This window comes from Microcaecilia unicolor, chromosome 10 (genome assembly GCF_901765095.1).
Source record: "Microcaecilia unicolor chromosome 10, aMicUni1.1, whole genome shotgun sequence".
Classification (NCBI taxonomy): Eukaryota; Metazoa; Chordata; class Amphibia; order Gymnophiona; family Siphonopidae; genus Microcaecilia; species Microcaecilia unicolor.
In genome coordinates this window covers 72,470,162-72,490,419 of record NC_044040.1, presented here as the reverse complement: position 1 = coordinate 72,490,419, position 20,258 = coordinate 72,470,162, and the positions used below count along the sequence as shown (strand labels likewise).

Genomic DNA, 20,258 nt, shown 5'->3' with positions numbered 1-20,258 from the left:
CCCACTGTCTTCATCAGCCTTTTGATAACATTATATGGGGAAGAAGCAGAGGCCGAGAAACTACAAACTTCACTTCCTCCATGGCACGAGTTCCGCGCCTCTTTACGCAGATTCCGCATCTTTTTTTTTAACAAAAGGTAGCAACACGGATCATACGCAGGGGCTGCGGAACTGGAAGCTCTAGCGGTAGCACAGCAGCTTTACGAGCTTAGCTATGACGTTTACTATGAAGCGCGTGCGCGTAAAAGGCGATGCCTTGCTTTCTCCTTTTCTTGTAGTCGCGGGAGCTGAATGCCGAAGTGAGGAGGGGAATCGTGGTTCATTGTCAACGGTAGTAAGGTAAACGGGGAAAAAATGAAAAGAACATAAAGCCTAATTTGGGGGGGGGGGAGGGGAAACGTAATGCTATGCTTATGCTCGCACAAATTTGGCAGGCTGGGTCCCGCAAGCTTTAGTGCCGGCGTGCAGGTAGGTATCCGTGCGGTGCTCCATCAGCGTTTTGGGGAAGAGGCGCGCTACGGGAAAAGTTGGTTGGGGCCAGGGTCCACACGGTGTGGCTCACCCTCTCGCGACACCTGTGCTGCTTTGTGTAATTTTTATTTCGTCGCTTTGTTGGTGGAAGTGAACAATGAGACGCTAAGACACCCGAAATATGTCTCGTCCGGCTTCGCCTCCCAGATCTAAACTAACGTGCACGTATATTTAGGTTTAAAACGCAGGGCGACTGGAGCATTAGACTGATCGTTATCCGCATCCAAATAATGGGGAAGGAGGTTCAACCGATCCTTTGACTTTGTGGAAAGGATGAAAAGATAACCTTGTGATCCTTTGTGTGTTGGTGGGAGATGGTTACGTATGTGTGTACATACACAGGCGCGTGTGCATCATGTGCTTTGGCTATTTTTGTGCATGCGGGCGTGTGTGTGCACATATATATTGTTACATACTTCAGTGTATACTTTCGTGGCTATATTGTGTACAAATATTTAGTTACATAATTGCATATAGTTATACATGTATATAATTTTCCATATTATTCCGTTGGCTGTTGTTCATTGCTTTGAAATCCTTATTGTATTTAAATTTGGGGGTTTTTTCTATCAGATAGAGAGAAGCTAATTACAGAAACATAAATTACATCACCCTAGCTAAATAATATATAAGGATGCCCAAGGTGCACTCTTTCAATAGTCCAGCCGGTGTGGACAACTGTTTTAATGAAACGGGTTATTAAAGGGGCAGCGCATTTTAACGTTAAAAACCCCCCTGTAAATTCTAAATCAAAATGTTTATATAAAAACTCAGAGGATGTCTGCTATTTTTTGATAAAAACTGTTGACGCAGTACATGCAGAGAGACGGCTAAAGGGGCTGCTGAGCAATGAGATGGCTTCCTGCATAGTAGGCTGGCCTCTATTAAAAGTAGATATGAACAGTGATAATTGTGTGTGTTCATATGTCAAGCCTTACAGCGAAATAGATCATTTCAGCACAATTCTGTTCCATTCTTCTCTATAAGCTTTTCATATGCTTGCCTGCCCTTGGGTATTAGATTTGTTATCTGCAAAAAGTCAGGTCCAACAGATGTCAACCAGTTTTTCTCGTTCTAATAATCTATTGCTTTTTGGAAGGAGGGAAACCTTCATGTTAGTCTGAATTCATTGCAGGACATCCAGACTGAAACAGATAAGGGTTTGGGTAGCAGAGGGATTTTTTTTTCCTGTACTTTAAAAATCCCAGGTATTGTCTACACCTTTTATAACTTTCTTATTCATTTTTCTTTTTAGTAACTTTGGGATTGTCTTAGATGAGCACTTTTCTGCATACCTTAAACATTTTTAAAAGCACAAGCCAAATTTGTTCATTATTTTTGAAATATATTAAACAGTTTATCAACGTTGTTAATTTGTAAAATCTTAATACAGTGTTGAGGCATGAACGATTTCTGCTGGTCAATCAATGATCACATCCAGAAGGCATTAATTAACATAAGTGTGGTGAATCTTAGTCTCAGGCAGCAAGTTAAACACACTTTTTGTTGCTTAAGAAAAGGCAGGAAAATCACCTTGAGTATATACCAAATGTAATCTCTGCACAAACTATGAACAAGAAGCCAAAAATGCCCAGTGTCATTTGTATTTCTTGTGAAATGTTTATTCGTGCATTGTTTTTAGGTATCAATGGGGAAGGGACTTGATAAACCACCTTTCTGTGGTTTCTGCAACTACATTCAAAGCGGTTTACAGAGTATATACAGGTACTTAATCGTACCAGGGGCAACGGACTTGTTAAGTGACTTGTCCAGAGTCACAAGGAATCGAACCCAGTTCCCCAGGATCAAAGTCCACTGCATTAACCACTAGGCTACTCCTCCACTCAATGGGAGAAAATGCAGCAATCGTGCCCATTAAAAAAAAAAAAAAAAAACTACTGCCAGCATTAGACCTCGCAATCGTCAAACTCTCTTGTCTGTATCATGGAATCCTGGCTTAGACCTCAGGGTACTGGTCAATGCTGCAAGCCTGCCCTGTTAATTATCATTTTCCCCACTTCCTATGGCCCTCCTGCTGTGGCAGGGCCATGGCCTTTTTCTACTCCTTGGTCTATTGAGTCCTCACTTACTTTTTTAAGCCCCATTTGTTTTCTGATGCTGGCATTCTCTGTTTTAGCACAGCCTCCTCTTCATTCCATTTAGCGCTAGTTTATCATCTCCCAACTTCAATATCCTTATGTTTGGATGACCTAAATGGTTTTATTGCTGAACCTGGCATTTCTTTTTCTCCTATTATCCTTCTGGGAGACTTTAATCTTCATTCTACTGATCCCTACTATGACGTCTTCATGCTGGCTCATAATGTTGGTTTATTTGTTTTATTCATGCCATTTATACACCACATTAGCCCGAAATAGACTCAAGTTCAATGTAGCTTACAAATAAATAAAGTGAATGAAACATAATAATGTACAGAATACAACACATTAACTTCCCCACTCAAGCTCTGGGTAGTACTCTTGATCTAGTCTTCTCTTACTCCTTCTAAATTTGCTAGCCATCCTGTTGCATGGTCATGTCACTTTTTGATCTCTTTCCAACTGTCTCCCTGTTCCTCCTCCTTCTTCCAAGCCCTCCTACTGTTTCACCAGGTCTCTTAACGATTCAACACTATTTAAAACAAAATTGTTGCTAACCAATTTAGCACCTCCCCCATCTTATCTACCCTTGTCCAATCAAGTTTCTCAATTCCATTTCTCTCTAACATTCTAGATAAGATTGCTCCACTGAAACAGCTATGTCCTCCCTTATATGGTATGAAGCCCCACCCAGCGCATCCCAGAATGCACTGGACAGGGCTGGGCACCGCCATTTTCCAGGCAGCGCTGATGGAAGAGGAGGGAGGCCACACCTCCCTCCTCCAACTGAAGGCAGGTGGGGGGATTTACCTGCGGCCCACTGGGCCACCAAGGACATCGGAGGGGTGGTTAAGGGGGCTGGAGACCCACTGGATCTCCAGCCTCCCCTGAGCCTGTGTTGGGAGGGGGGGGGTTGGGGGACCAGAGGTCCTCCGGACCTCCTGCCCCCTGTCGCTGGGGTCGGGGATTCCTGCAGGGTGGCTGCTGCATTGGGGGGAATGGGTGCCTGCTAGCATGCAAATGCATGCTGGACAGGGCTAGCTACTGTAAGGTTTGCCATGGCCAGCGAGCCAATCTTTGCGTGCTACTTGCTCTAAGAGCCCTGTTTGCATTCAGAGCCCGTGAGCGCATTGTTTTACACGCTCCAGTGACTCTGATCCAGGGGCGTAGCTACGTGCCCAGGCCCCCCTATTCCTTGCTCAGGCCCCCTGCATCCATGCCTCAGGTAGCGCTAGTTGCTTAGCCGGCATGCAACCCCCCCCCCCCCCCCCACACACACACATTCACTCCGGTATTTCTCTCCCTTCCCTCTCGCGATCTGGTTTCTGAAACCTTCCTGTGCCCGCCCCAGCACTGCAATCCTCTGACTTTTAGCAGCAATGGAGATCAAAGCAGCCTCCCATCCATCCTGCCAGCCCTAGAAGCTTTCCCTCTGCGTAACTTCCTGTTCCTGAGGAAAACCTTCTGGGGCTGGCTGGAGGGAAGGCTGCTTTGATTGTTGACGCTGTCGCTGCTAAAAGGCAGAGTATTGCAGGCAGGGGGCGGGCAGAAGATGGGAAGGGATGCTAGACCACAGGGTAGGGATTGAAAAGAGATACCGGTCTTCTTCACTCCCTGTCTCCCCTACCCACCCTCCACCATGCAGCACCCTTCCTTTCTCTTCTTGGTGCCTTGAACCCTGGTGGTGGTCTGGTCACATCAATCACGTGGAAGGCCTGGGAGGAGCTCTGCAGAAACCTTTGCTTTCTTTCAAGGTTCCTGACAGGAAAGTTAGACGCGCGGCACCGTATGCGCTACTTCCTCAGGAAGCTCCACCCCAGAGAGAGAGAGAGGACCGAGGAGGTTTATATTTGAGGGACTGGAACTGCCAGAGAAAGTAGCAGTATGTAGAGTCAGGGTCCCGCCGATTGGAGAAGGCACCAAGAGAAAGTAAAGATACTGCATGATGGTGGGTGGGAAGGGGAGAGACACGGGGTGAGAGAGGTAAAAGGGATATAAACGAGGGAAGGAATGTTGGACTGGAGAGACTCAAGATAACGGCAATACTTGATTGGGGTGAGAGAGAGGTGGACTGGTGCAAGAGATGGGATGGAAGAGAGAGAGAAGCAATACTGAATGAGGGATGGGAGAGAGACAATGCTGGATGGGGGAGAGAGAGGTGCATACTGCATAAGAGAGAAGGGAGAGATGGAACAATGCTAGATGGTGGGAGAGAGAAAGAAAGGCAATGCTGGGTGGGATAGAGAGAGAAAGGAGAGCTATCATGCATAGAAAGGAGAGAGAGATATGCTGGTGTGGAGGAAGAGACAGTGGCATTGCTGCATGCCAGAAGCAGAGACAGACAGGGGCAATGGATGGTGGGGGTAGAGAGAGAGAGAAAATGCTGGATGTTGGGGGCATGGAGGTAGAAAGAGCCTGGATATATGGTGGAAGGTAAGGAGAGATTAGCAGGGAGAGGAAAGAGTTAGTAAAAAAAACTGGGGAATAAGGAATGGGGGGCTGGGATGATGGGAAAAGATGGAAAACTGTAGGTGGACACAGTAAAAAGAGGGAGAGTGAAGACTGGATAATAAAAATTAATGAAATCTGAATGGATAGAGCATCAGAAAAAAATGGAAGAAAGCTGAAAGGAACAAACCAAAGTTGAAGCTGGATGTAGTGCAGAAGGTAAAGAAGACAGGAAGGGAGTGATAATGGCAGATGGACAGGAGATCCTTGGAAAGAGTTACGAAAAGATAGAAGAAGGCAGAAACCAGACAACAAAGGTAGAAAAATAACTTTATTTTTAATTTAGGATTAACCCTTGTTTGCAAAGCTGCACTAGCGGCTGGAGGTGCATGTGTTACCTCTGTGAGCTAGTGGTGTTACAGTGAACTAGATTAGCTCTATAGGTCCTGAGTGATTTTTGTAGGTTTTGTATTACAGGTACTTCACAATATGCTTGGGACAGGAGAGGGTTTATATGTTTACAGACATTACACAAAAATCAGAACATTTTTGTATTTTGAATTCCTGGGAAATAAGGCATTTATATTTGTTATAAAGCAAAGTTGAAGGATATGTGCCATTGTGGTAATTTTGAAGGATACTGTGATGTATGTTGAGATGTAGACTAGACTCAAGTCTACTATAATGCCAAAGTTGTTTGTTATGGGATAATGTGACTTTATTTTAAAATGTCAGTGAACTTCCAAGATTCCATAAGTGTGTGTGTGGTTTATGTTGATGCAGGACAGACTGTTTACTTAGAAATCCATCATCAAGTAAACTTTGACATTATTTAGGAGTATATCAAGCACTATTCATGCCTAGTGCCCCCCCATGTTAACTCTGGGTCCCCCCCCCCCAAAAAAAATGCTAGGTCTGGCTACACCACTGTTCTGATCATGGGGAGGTAGCAAACGCAGGTGCTAGTATGGCGCTAACTGCCTCTAGTGCCTGCAGCGTTTGCTTCTTATCGGCCCATCAGTCTTGTGAATGCAGTCTGTACTGGTACACTGACAACAGTCAGATCCTCTACTCTTACACTGCAAATTCAGTTGACCCCTCTCCCCTTAAATTCTTAAGTGCGCTGCTACCTGGCTTTCCAAGCATAGACTCTTAATGTCTCCAAATCTGAAACCATGTACTTTCCTAATTCCTATTGTCCTGCATTCTGGGAGTCATCTTCAACCCAATACTTGGGTTTGATTTATCTTATTGATGTGTAATTTAATCCTCATTGCTTTTGTACTAGGCTGCACATTTTGGTTTGCTATTTGCTAAAACAACTTGAAATCTTATAAAATATTATAGAAAACATTGTACAGGAATTAGAGAGAATTGTCTTTTTAATTATTTACCCACCATCTGACATCAGTTGTAAAGTTATAACAAAACTTAAAAAATCTAACATCAGTACCTCTGCTAATTATAAGTAATTAGACTAATTATATGAAGAAGGAAGAAAAGTTTGTTCCTCATACAAAGGTCACAGAATGGAGAGAAAGCAGAAAAAGAATGAATGAAAGAAAGATTCATAGCTATAGAGAATTATTTTCTATCAAGGGGGGGGGGGGAAGAGTATCCCCCCTGGAATAGACTGTGGCAAGGACATGAAACTCTTCTGCTATCCTGACTATTTCAGAGTTTCTTTGCAGTGTGGTTTTATAGGCTGTGGTGAGCACCCACCTCTCCTCTACCCTGGACCAATCATAGTTGCTGCATATGGGCTGGAGACTTGTAATTGGGACTTCATCTGTGCTGGAGGCTTGCAACTGGTCCTTGCCATACCTTTTCTCAGTAAATCACTTTTGTAACAGGATATACCAGATATCTGAGTTTCACCATCGGAGCATGCGACCAGCCAGAAATTCCTTCTTGTGGCTGATAGGAAAAGAGAGATGGGGGATGAGAAATAGTGCGGTATACCTGAAGCAAAACTCCATAGCCTATAGCTAAAATTATAGACACTTTGCAGTACATTCGCTCAGTTAAGACCTACCTACCTGTATCATGCATCAGAACCCTTATTCTCTCCCTTATCACACATTTTGGATTATTGCAATGCATTGTTTTCTGGATTACCTCTTTCTTCATTAAAGCGCTCCAACTCATCCAATTTACTGCCATCAAACTTCTACACAATGTATATAAATTTGATCACATAACTCCATTTGTTAAAAATGACCACTGGTTGCCTGTTTCCTCATGTATTAACTACAAATTATTTTAATTCATCTACAAAGGCTTACTACAGTACTATCAGCTGTAGAATACATTTCCTTATCCCTTATGCCCCCCCCCCCCCCCCAGAACTTGTGTTCCTTTCAACAAGCCCTCCTTCACCTCCCCTTTCCCTCTGTTACAAGACTTGACACCATCTGCGCTATGGCCTTTGCTTATGTTGAACCAAAACTTTGGAACACTCTACCACCTGAACTTAAATTTGAATCATTATACCCAGTTTTTAAAAACCACCTTAAATTCTGGCTTTTTCAAGCCTTTCCTCTGTAGTGATGGGGATATGTATCAATGTTTACTTTTTTTTTTTTCTTTCCTCCTCCATAGCTCATTTTGAGCTTTTATTGTAAACCGCGTTGCTGGCATTTTGGCAATTGGCAGTGTATCGAATAAAGGAAAATTTAAATAAATAGAGAACCTCAGTTAACCCATTTGTGAGGGCAGGAGAGAAGCTTAGATGAATAGTTCTTCAAGAAGGTCAAACAAAAAAAAATCACTATTTGGAGCTTGTGCAGAAGCTGCATGAGGAAGCAAATAAGCTACAACTTGAGAAATAAGAATGATGTACTTGGATCCCAACATGCTAAACCATACTTATCTGCTAATATGTCACGGTTGTGTCCAGGTTCCTGGCTTGCAGTCGCCTCGGGAGTTAGACCTGGGGAATGCTGTGAATTGATGGTTTACCGTTTTCCATGTTCCAGAAGATATGCTGGTCCAGTCCGGATCTTCCAGCCCTCCAGATTGTTTTGGGAGTTTTTTGGAACTAAGCAGTATCCGTACCTGGTGAACTCCCTTATGGGCTGCCTTTATTAACCACCTGGAAAGGTTCCTAGGTGCCTTGCAACAGAGGTCCTCAGAGAAGTTTCCTTTGGTGGAAGTCGTTTGCAGTGCTGCTTGAGTTTTTCCTGTTTTAGGTTTTGACCCTGCTTGTTTGCTGACTTATTCTACTGATTGCTGCCTACCCAGACCCAGCTTGTCTCCTGGCTTACTCTGCTGCCGGCTGCCTGCCCTGCTCCAGCCGGGTTCCTGGTTCCTTTAGCCTGCTGGCCCCTGCAGCTCTGCTCTCCTGCCCTGTCCGGTAAGTCCTGCCGACCGCCCGCACTCTGGGGCTCAACCCTTGAGGAACGGTGGTTAAGTGCAGGTGAAGTTTGGGCTATTTCCGGTCCAGTTGGTGTCAGCCTGAGCTGCCTTGGCGGCAGCCTTTGTCTGAGAGTTCCGGCCGAGGGTACCGGGAAGTCTGTTCTGCCTGTCCTGTGTTTGGGTGACTCTCCTGCCACTGCTGCTCCTCGGCAGTGGCCCCAAGGGCTCACTAACCTAGAAGTACCGTTTAGAAGCATGACATAATAGATGTATCCAGTGCTGAGCAATGGTGATAATTCTGGTACAAGTCTCTTCCCCAAAGAGCTTATAATCGAAGGTCACAAGTAATATCTGAGAGAAGCAGGGCTTGTCTGGTTTGCCTAGATCCCAGCCCATTACTGTAACCACAAACTTCATTATTATCCTTGATCTTCATGAACCCTTTTCTAACATGTAACGTTAGAGGGCTGAAAGTCAGTTTAGTGGACCTGAGAACAATTAAGGACAAGAAGCCAAAAATACCTGCCAACAATTCATTCTATATACTATCTCATTTGCATATCCTTGGAAACACTTATTCACTCATGCTTCTTAGAAATCAATGGGGGAAAGCCCAGCAGAGACACATGTTTAAAAAGAAAAAAATCTATTTCAGCTGTTAACGGTTAATGTGGCATAGTTGATGCGGTTGCTGCATCATATTAACTGCCATTAATTTAATGCATGGTAAAGAACTTTTCTAATGACAAAATGGAGGCTCTACACAATGAAACACTACCGGTGCCTTACATAAGAATAGCCATACTGGGTCAGACCAATGGTCCATATAGCCCAGTATCCTGCTTCCAGCGGTGGCCAATTCAGGTGACAAGTACTTGACAGAATCCCAGATGATAGCAAGATTCATACCACTGATCCCAGGGACAAGCAGTGGCCTTTCCCATTGTTTGTCTCAATAGCAGACGATGAATCTTTCCTCAAGGAACTTGTCCAAACCTTTTCTTTAAACCAAGATACACTAACCACTGGTACCACATCCTCTAGCACAAGTTCCAGAGCTTAACTTTTTGTTGACTGAAAAAATGTTTCCTCCTGTTCATTTTAAAGTAGTACCATGTTACTTCATTGAATGTCTTTGCACTTTTTGAAAAAGTAAAAAATAGGTTTACTTTTACGTGTTCTACACTATTTTGTTAACCTCTATCATATCCCCCCCCCCCCCAGCCATCTCTTTTCCAAGCTGAAGAGTCCTAACTTCTGAAGCCTTTCCTCACATGAGAGGAGTTCCATCCTCTTCATCATTTTGGTCGTCCTTCTTTGAACCTTTTCTAATTCTGCTGTATTCTACAATACACCAGGTGTGTTTGCACCATGGAGTGATACAAAGGCATTATATTATTTCTTATTTTCTATTCGTTTCCTAGCATCCTGTTTGCTTTTTTTGGCTGCCGACACACACTGGGCAGATGATTTCAGTGTATTATCTACAATGACACCTAGATCTTTTTCTTGGGTGCTGACTCCTATGAGAGTAACTGTAATTTGGATTATTCTTCCCAATGTGCATCACTTTGCATTTGTCCACATTACATTTAATCTGCCATTTGGATGCCCAGTATTCCAACTTCCTATGGCCTTCCTGCAATTTTTCACAATCTGCATGCATTCTAACAAATCTGAATAATTTTTTGTCAGCACATTTAATCATTTCACTCATCGTTCCCATTTCCAGATCATTAATAAATGTTAAATAGCACCAGTCCCAGTACAGATCCTTGGGGCACTCCACTATTCACTCTCCTCTACTGAGAGTGATGGCCATTTAACCTTACCCTCTGGTTTCTATCCATCAACCAATTCCTAATCCACAATAGAACATTGCCTCCTGTCCCATGACTCTTTAATTTTCTCAGGAGTCTCTCATGAGGGACTTTGTCAAATGCTTTCTGAAAATCTAGCTATGCTACATTGACAGACTCGCCTTTATCCTTGGACCCTCTCCCTTCAAAATGGATTCACAAATCTTTGTTAGAACTGTCCTTTAACCCTCTGTTTCTGATTTACCATTTGGTTTTTAATCTTTATCTGTCCAAAACAGTGGTTCCCAAACTTGGCCCTGGAGGCACCCTAGCCAATCAGGTTTTCAGGATATCTGCAATGAATATTCATGAGAGATTTGCATACACTGCCTTTACTGCATGCAAATCTTTCATGAATATTCATTGTGGATATCCTGAAAATCTGACTGGCTGGAGTGCCTCCAGGACAAGGTTTGGGAACCATTGGTCTAAACTGAGAAATTTTGTTTTGGGGGTTTTTTTTCACACCAAACATGTTAAACTCGGATTCTCCATCCTTGCCAGATTGGTCACAGCTGTGAGACTTTGTTGGCTGCTCTTTTAAGTAAGGTCCATGGGATACTGTATAGCGGGCAGGTCGTCCTGGTGGTTTCATTGGATTTAACAGCAGCTTTCTATCCTGTGGACCATACACTTCTGCTTATCAGACTTTCAGGCTTTCTGGTACAGTCCTTCAGTGGTTTACTTCATTTCTCTAAGATTGCACATTCATAGTTGGCTCCTGTTCTTTATTCCCACATCCCCTCTTTTGGTGTACCTTGGGGATTGGTATTAGCACCCTTGCTTAATATCTTTCAGTCCTTTGGACACTTATCCAGGATCTGGGAATTAGCACAATTTTCTACATGGACAACACTTCATAGCCTATACTGATCCCCACAGCCCTGATTTTTTTTTTTTTTTTGGCTAATTATAATAGTGCCGTGAGTTGGTTCTCTTGGTTATAAGACAGTCATTTTTGTCCTGAATCCCACAAAAACAACAATCTTAAGGGTAGGCTGCATCCTCCTCCTGTGGCTCCCTTTCTGTCTGGTTCTCACATTTCTTTAGTGGACTTGTTTAAATACTTGGGAGAAATTAGCTCACAACTTTCTTTTGCTCCACAAGTGTGACCCGTTGCGGAAAAGTATTTTTATAGTTTGACAGTTCTGACCCTTCTCTAGGTATTTTGACTGCACAACCTACTGCTTCACATGCTCATCGTTTACTGTTTTGACTACTGTAACATCGCCTGTGCCTGTATTAATTTCTTAGCGATTAAAGGGCTCATGTTCAAAGCACTTAGACTTACAAAGTTACATAATAATCTGTGGAACTTTGTTAGTCTAATGCTTTGAAAAATACACCTCTAAATGTCTTCAAGCTGTTCAAACATGGCTACACAGTTTCTATCTCATGGTCGTAAGCATAACTGTGATTGCCTTTTTATTCTTTTCATCTCCTCTGTGCAAAACAAGATAATTTTATCACTAGCTGGCAGGGATCCCAGGCCCTGCCATCTGAAGACCTCCCCTGATGGAGCCAATAACACTGCTGTCCGTCTCAGCAGTTTTCAGCAGCTCCCTGAGCCACCAACACTGGCACGTGCTTAGTTTTTGTGCGGGTGCCATTGTTGACAACTCGGGGAGCTGCCGCACATTGCTGAGGTGAACAGCAGCATTTTTGGTACCATCTGGGACAGGTTATTTTTATTTTTGTTACATTTGTACCCCGCGCTTTCCCATTCATAGCAGGCTCAATGCGGCTTACATGGGGCAATGGAGGGTTAAGTGACTTGCCCAGTCTCACAAGGAGCTGCCTGTGCCTGAAGTGGGAATTGAACTCAGTTCCCCAGGACCAAAGTCCGCCACTCCTCCACTCCAGGTTATCTGGGAGGGCTTGGGATCCCCATCACCTTAGGTATTTTTTGTAAAGTTCAGTAGGGAGGGAGTAGTCATTGAGTGAGGGGGGGGGGGTCCCAGTCCACAAGTTTCTCAGCCAATTTGGTGGTCGGAGTGCAAAAAAGGTTGGGAAACGGATACAGATTTTGGTTCGTAAGGTTCTCTTCACAGGTCACACCTGCTCCTTCCCCCCCCCCCCCCCCCCCCATTTGACCCTGTGAACACTACACAGACTCTTGCATATGGTCTCCAGTCTCTGTGCGACTCTTACCTCATCTTACCAGTCACCTCCCATGCTTGGCTGGAATTCACATTCCTTTTCATGCTGCCTTTGTCTCAGAGCTGAACTCTCAGAGGTTTAGAGGGGAAGTTATCAACCATTGACTTGGGCTGCCATTAAGATGGTTATTTTACCATTAATCTGGGTTATTAGTAACTAGGTCTCATTGCATTAAATGGGACCTGTAGTAAAGTAACCTGTTTTAATGGTAGACCAATGCTTATAATCGCCGCCCCCCCCCCCCCCCCGACCTATCTGGTCTGTAGTCATGTAGACTCTTGAAGCTTCTCTGATATACTTTTTTTTTTCTCTTGTCTTTTGCTTTCCTGTCTTTTTAACGTAATTCCTTTCATTAGATTGTAAACTGTTCTAATATACTAATTGAAAGGGTGTTATTTATGCCTATTTCTGTTTGATATAAGGCTTTGAGTATTGGAACATATATTATTAGTACCAGGGAGTTTGAAATGGTGAAATGATTCCCCCCTCTGTTCCTATATTTCGTGCTTTTGGGCACAATTGATGGAGAAGTGCCTGAAAAAGAGGACCACAAAGTGCTGTTACAGCAAGCTGACAGTAAAATCTCCAACCTGTTATATCACTTAACATATCACATACCTTCTAGACATCTTCTAGGTGAATTACTGGGCCCTGGGTGTTGCAGTTGCTTTTTGCAGCATACAATGAGCACATGAGTTTCATTAGTTCAAGGGCAAGGAAGTCTTTGATTTTCATTTAGTAGACCACACCAGTTTCCTGTGTGAGCACAACTTTAGGTTGCTAAAAATTTTTTTAAAGCTGCAGAACACACAAAAAGATTCTGCTTTGCAGCTGAACAAGGCTCGGTGGGTAACAAACAATGGTCTTTATTTTCAAAAGAACTTAGAGGGGTTACAATTTGAGTTTGGCCTTACTGCTGCCTATATAGTTGGTTCCCTCAGAACACTATACTGGGGCTTTTTAGTTTCCTGTCTCTTAGGGTCCTTTATTCATAGACACAGCTGGGAGCAATAGCACTACCTAGAATCATATAACATGAATCATGATTTCTTTTTTTTTTTTTAACTGCATGTAATGTTTTTAAATGTAATACTGTATTAGACATGAGGGTCACTCTTACCAAGGTTCCATGTTCTTGAAGCAGTGAATGTCAGTAAGGTGGTGGTGCATGGTTTGAACAGCCTATGCAGAGTTCCAGTAAGCTGCTTGAAAGAGTAGTATATAATGTAATAATTCTGGTGAACTTTTTGAATGTTAAATATTTTCCTTTGTCTAGGATTTGCATCTTGTAAGCCAGGGTATGTATGTTAGCAGTCAGTTTTAAGAGATTTGAAATCATAGCCATCACTTCATTTTTTATTTCAAACTTTTTATTTTGCTGTTTTTGCAAGCAAGCAAAGATGGTGCACACACTCAGTTCATCTAGTGTTCATCTTAGTAATTGCACAGCTTCCTCCTGGAGACTGTAGTTTATAGTATGTACAGGTAAGGCTACCAACTAGACAATGACATGGGGACTCACAGTAACCACAGGGACGGGGACAGATCCCACGGGGGCAGGGATGGGGACAGCCTGTGAGGATGGGGACAAAGTGTCACTTTCTACTTTGAAACCTGTTAATGAACTGGACTGTTACTTATTTTTAATGCAGACGACAATATTTTTATTTTTTATAAAAATAAGCAAACATGCTGGCCACAGCTAGCAAAATTTGTATGGGGGATCCTATACATCCTGCTACCAGCACATTTTCTAAGAAGACATCTTCTGTTGCAGGATGGACTTTGCAAGACAGGAGAGCTAGACTGAATCATGAGATTGTTGATGACTTCTTATTCATCCACAGATTTAAAAATCGTAACAGTGCTCCATAGGGTATATTTTTCCCCTCTAGGGCATACAGAATGGGTTGTATTTTATACCCCTGGACAATTTAACAGGGTGGGTTAGGATTCCTTAGAGTAGTAGAAGTCAGCTATTGTTGGGGTTGGAAGGGTACAGGTTGGTGGTGGTGGTGGGAGGGTTATTTATAGCTGCTAGTTGTTGTTGTTTTTCTATTTGTAACTTATACACAACAGTTGCACAGCATATTCCTTTTTATAATTAAAATTTTAAATATAAAATCTTAGTGTTCGAGGCTTCTGCAGATGAGAACAGAGCCCACAGGGACGGAGACGGGACGGGGACAAATTTTGTTCCTGTGTCATTCTCTACTACCAACTGACTCCAGATTGCCCAACAAGGTTTGATCCAGTCGTGGCTTTACCCCATAGCATGCAGTGACTTGTAATTCATTTATTAATTGCATTATTTAAGAAAAAGAAAACTACAGATCCGTGCATACAGTGGAATGAAGCCAGGACTGGATCAAGCCCGTGAAGCAAATCTAGAACCAGATGGCAAAGCAGTCTGCAGACAAACATTTCACATTTAATGTACCGCTTATCTTTAAAAGAAAATCTTAGCAGCTTACATAATACTAAGTAGGGGTTTTAAAAAGAAAATACACATGAGACGAAAAGGGGTGAATAAAAATGAAGTGAAAAGAACATAATGAACTAGGTTACATTTTTTTAAACAAACTGTATAAAAGGGAAAAAGGAGAGCACACATAAGAATCCAGGTTTTAGCTCAGCAAACCTGTATCAAAGTATAACTTGGAAGTTCTTAATAAGGTTGGTGATGCCAGATTTCTTGGTCTGTGATAGCATCTTTTAGTACTTAAGTTCATCTTTCTCCATACATTGCTAACAAAAAAACATTCTTATTTATCACACATCCTCTTGCATCAAGTTTTTAATTGGTGGAAATGGGAAGGGCCTAGATCAGTGATGGCGAACCTATGGCACGCGTGCTGTCGCCTCAGCCAGTTCCAGCCCCCCTCCAAATAAGTCATACCTGGTCAGAGTTGCAGCGGCAGTGAAAAGCGTGCTGGCTCGGCGCGCCTTCAGCCTTCCCTTCCTCTGTTTCTCAAGCTCTGGTCCCGCCCTCATTTCCTGTTTCCACAGGGCGGGACCAGAGCTTGAGAGACAGAAGAAGGGAAGGCTGAAGGTGCGCCGAGCCAGCATCTTTTCACTGCCGACGCCGCCTTAACTCAGACCAGGTATGATTTTTATTCGGGGGGGGGGGGGCCCTGATGCTCGGGCGGCCTGGTGCTGGGTGGGAGGGAGGGAGGAATGCCTGTTGCTTGATGCTGGGTGGGAGGAAGGGACGGATGCCTGGTGCTGGGTGGGTGGGAGGCCTGGTGCTGGGAGGGCAGGGTGGCTGGACATAGGTGGCTGGAGGGGAGGGCAGGGGGAGAGGAGGGTGGCTGGACATGGGTGGATGGAGGGGAGGGCAGGGGGGACAGGAGGGTTGCTGGACATGGGTGGATGGAGGGCAGGGAGGAGAAAAACTGCACATGGATGGAGAAAATAGGCAAAAGCTGGATCCACATTATACCTCCTCCAGTCAATTCCACAGCGGAGGACCCAGCTTTTACTTATGGATGGAGGGCAAGAAATGAAGAAGAAAGGAGGAAAGTAAAGAAATGGAAAGGAAGCCCTGGAAACGGAGTTAAGAGAACAGATAGAGAGCAGCAGAATCAGAGACTAGGACCAATATGGATAGAAAAACAAAATCACCAGACAAAGGTAGAAAAAAATCGTTTTTTCATTTTAGTGTTTGGAATATGTCCAATTTGAGAATTTACATCTGCTGTCTTATTTTGCACTGGGTATACTGGAGCTGTAACAGCTTACAGAAATGATTTATAATGAAAAAAAATCATGTTTTTTTTCTCCTATACTAGTATAATAGTTTCAATGATGTCTGTTTATATGCGCCATGGCTGGTGTAAAGGGTGTGGCTATCATAGGGGTGGAGTCATATGTGGTGACCCCGCCCATAATGAGTACCGGCACCTGTTCAGGTTAAATTGCCCTGTTGGCACTTTGCGATAAATAATTAGATTTGGGGTTGCTGTTTGGGCACTCGGTCTCTGAAAGGTTCGCCATCACTGGCCTAGATAATCACAGCTTCTTCATTCTCTATAGTTCTCTCAGTTATTATCCTAGTGTTTTTCTGATATCAAGGTTACAGGCTTATGCTGTTTCCAATAATGAGCTCTCTTACCTTATTGTTCCTTCTGATATTTGCAGATCACAGCCAGCCATGAGATGTGTAGCTGCTTTTCTAATCATGTGACACAGAATCTGCCTTTATCTGTGTGGTTTTTTTTTCCAAGGCTTTCTATTCTGAATGTCGACCATCTTATCCATGGTCCACTGTGCTGCATTTATAAATCAAGCTTGTTTTGTTTTAGTTCACCTTTCTTTAATTATGTCTAGGTTTTGATCTAATTAGGGTTGCTGAACAACTTTATGTATTTCTTGCTGCATGTGTGCTTTTATCTAACATCTTGTTAGCAGAGCTTATTCTTTTAGAGATGTTTTCGGTTATTTTTTTTCTCCTGTTTTGCAGATTTGATGTTAGAGTTTCAGGAACTTCCTCTATGGAAGCTGAACTATGGAATATTATGTAGGGGCAGATAAGCCACCTTTCCACCCGCTGATTCTGCCTTACCCTGGTTTGTGTGTTGGAGTCAGTCGGAGTTGGAAACAGTTTGGGTGTAGTTGGTAAAAATGAATCGACTCTGATGCTATCTTCAAAATAAAAACTTAAAATATTTATAATATATCGTTAAATTTACCATTTTATACTTGCATACATATTTTTTTTTGTCCTGTAAAGCCTAATATCAATTCAGTTTTTCTAGGGCCATTAATCAGTAGGAATTCATCAACCTGATGTGACACGCTCTCTGGTTGGTGGCTGGTGTTTAAGATCATCAAAAACAAGGAACCCGTGCCCAGTACTTCCAGCCAGTCAAGGGACCAGAAAACGTCATACATTATAGTTACAAGATATTTTGTCAATGACAGCTACTGTTACATTCCTTTACAACAAGTTGCATGTTTTTGATAGTGTGCCCTCATTATTTTCACAGCCAGGTTTTATAGGTCTGAATGGAGAAATGGCCTGTAAACTTGGCGTTTCTCTGGAAAAAAGACAGTGCTAGAAAAATGGTGTGTGAAGCAGCCCTTAACCAAAAGGAAGTACTTAAAAACCTCTTAAGGGGTGCTTTGTAGCGCTTTGTATTTCTTAAAATGGGTGACTGCACAGCCATCTTTGCCATTAATGTCCAATTTGTTTTGTGACAAGATTGAAATAGTTACTAAGACACTGGCAGTAAAAGACGCAGAAGCTAATCACACTGGTGAGTTTCTCCAGTTCTTAGTGGAAAAGGTTCTGCAAGATTATGAACTTAACAGAACAAGTTCTATGTATTGTAACTGTCAATGCTTCAAACACACTAAGTACAATTAAACTAATGAATACAGACAATGAAAGTGACCCAACAGCTAGAAGAACGCTTCAGAGATATAGGAATGTTTGAAATTGAAGAACAGGATCCTGCAACTGAGGAATAAGCTGATGTTATAGAACAACAACAAAATTATGATCTTGTTGTAGTCACCTCAAACATTTTTCTGAATTCACTACATGCGCTGTGTTGTGTGCACACTGCTGCTAGCAATAAGAGTCTACAAGATGGATTTTCGGTTGCTCTGATCAGCAAGGTGAGGAACACCCAAAGTTGATTCCATTTTGAACAGAAACCAGAAGAGGGGCAATTATTGATCAAGCAACATTCTTGTTCAGGTTCTTTGTTCAAACTTCAAATTAAATATATGCTGTAGTGTATGTTCTGCCCTGGTTTTACAGCCCACCTCACTGACACAGACTACTCAGTAATTACTGTGGATTCTTTTGGATTTGTATTTGGTAAATGAGACTTTTTATTAGAGGTTTATTATTGTCTAAGGTACACAATGATATATATATATATATATACACACACACACAAAATGATTAAGCTATATAACTGAGAAGAAACAATACCTATCTATAGTTAAAAAGAAAAAATCGTTACATCACTGGTCCCTACATCCAAGCAATGCTACGAGTTTCTAGACCAGGAAAAGAAGCAATAAACTATACATACATCAGCTGAGAGAAGCCCCTTTTTCAGCGATGCCAGAGTCTCATGACCAGGAGTCTGTTTCTGTGCGAAGTGTCCATCCGTAGATGAGCTTCTGGCTTCACTGTAAGAGGCCCCCCTTTTTTTATTAGGCTTAGAACTCATGTTCAGAGCTAAGGAAAATTACAGAATGCTTGAGAATTTCTCTGTTTAGGTAAAAAAGCCATAATGTGGGAACGTTGTTGCATGTTTCTCAGTCCAGGTGGCCAGTCCGACCTCGAATCAGGCTCCACCTCTCCCTTCACATACCAAATTAATTAGAGCTGTGTCTTATTTTCTTCCACATTTCAGACATACAGAATTACTTCTAATCAAAAATACAGACCCCGAGTGCACTTGTTGGTCAAGGCAGAGTTTTTTTTATTTTTATTTATTTATTGCATTTGTATCCCACATTTTCCCACCGTATGGCAGGTTCAATGTGGCTTACATATTGCTAAAAAGGCAGTTACAAAATTTAGATTTTTAGAAGTCTAGTACATAATACAGAAGTACAATAAACGCTTAGGTTGATATATTAGCATATTGTGAGAGAGGTTAATATTATTGTTTTCCATTTCTGAACTTTTGTGATGTATGGTGGTGTGGGATTAGGCAGATCCAGGGGGAAAGACTTCTTGAAAAAAATGTGTGCGCAGGTTTTTTTCTGAAAATGTTTTTTTTAAAGTTGGCTGTTTAGTTTGTAGTCCCAGGAGACAGGAGGTCTAGCTTGCACTGCTTATATTACATCATGGGGGTCTTTTGAAAAACAATCTTTAAAATCTTCCATTACAGTGTATTAATCATATGTTTCTTTAATTGAATTTCTCTTAGATTTACTATACGTAGTCTGAGTCGAACAGTAGGGAAATAGAGGAGTCAGAGACCTAGACATACGTTTTATATACAGACTCCACAGCCCTGGTTTGAACTGTGAGACTACCCTTACACTGTAAAAAATGAAATCCTAGTTCCTTGATAAAGAATTATGCTTTATCGTATGATCTGGAAACTATCAAATATAGAAATGGTAGATGAGGGGTTTGCTTATAGAGACTTTCATGTCAGACTTTGTACCTTATCAGGTTACTAAGGGTAACATTTGTTCTGTAATAAGCTGTTTACGTGTATATTTTGAGGCCCATTGATTCCTATGGAAGATGGGCAAAGAAGTGTTTTGGAGCAAATGAGTCCATATAAGGACTGAATTGTGGCCAGACATATTTTGCTCCATGCCAATTGTTGGTTCTAAGGTGCCAATAAACAAGGTGTAATAGTGTGCCAGTCATGGTGCACATTTAACAATTCACACACTGGCGTGCTAAAATTAATACCAAATATTATAAGCTAAAAAAATAATGCCTGGAAAACACCTAAAATGGAATTATATCCATTATGTGAAAGTGCACTAAAATTAAAGCAAGTTGTTTTATTTCCCCGATGACGATTTAACACCATTCCTAGAGATGAAGTAAATGTTTTAACTGCCATGCACTTCTATGGAAGTAAAAAGAAATTGAGATCTGGTGATCCCTGGACGCAGGATCCCTAAACTGACTCTGGGTCCCAGTAGAACCAAGCTTGTGACCCCCCCCCCCCCCAGTTATGGCCTACTAGTTCCACATGGAGATGGGTGAGTTGAGGTAATTCGTGGGCTGCTAGGTCACCAGGAATTTAGACCTATCTGGGGGGGTCCCATAACTTAGAAGTCCTAGGTCAGAATGCACTGACTTGAATCCCCA

The 20,258-nt window shown here is 42.4% G+C and overlaps 1 protein-coding gene across 1 annotated transcript in view; it reads left to right on the top strand.

The window, feature by feature from the left end:
- The first annotated feature begins 215 nt into the window (after positions 1–215).
- The window catches only part of SLC38A1 (solute carrier family 38 member 1), a 220,795-nt gene continuing 200,752 nt past the window's right edge, over positions 216–20,258 (top strand). Inside the window, exon 1 of the mRNA XM_030216384.1 lies at positions 216–339. The gene's annotated coding sequence lies outside the window, so the exon portion shown is untranslated. The remainder of the gene's footprint in view (positions 340–20,258) is intronic.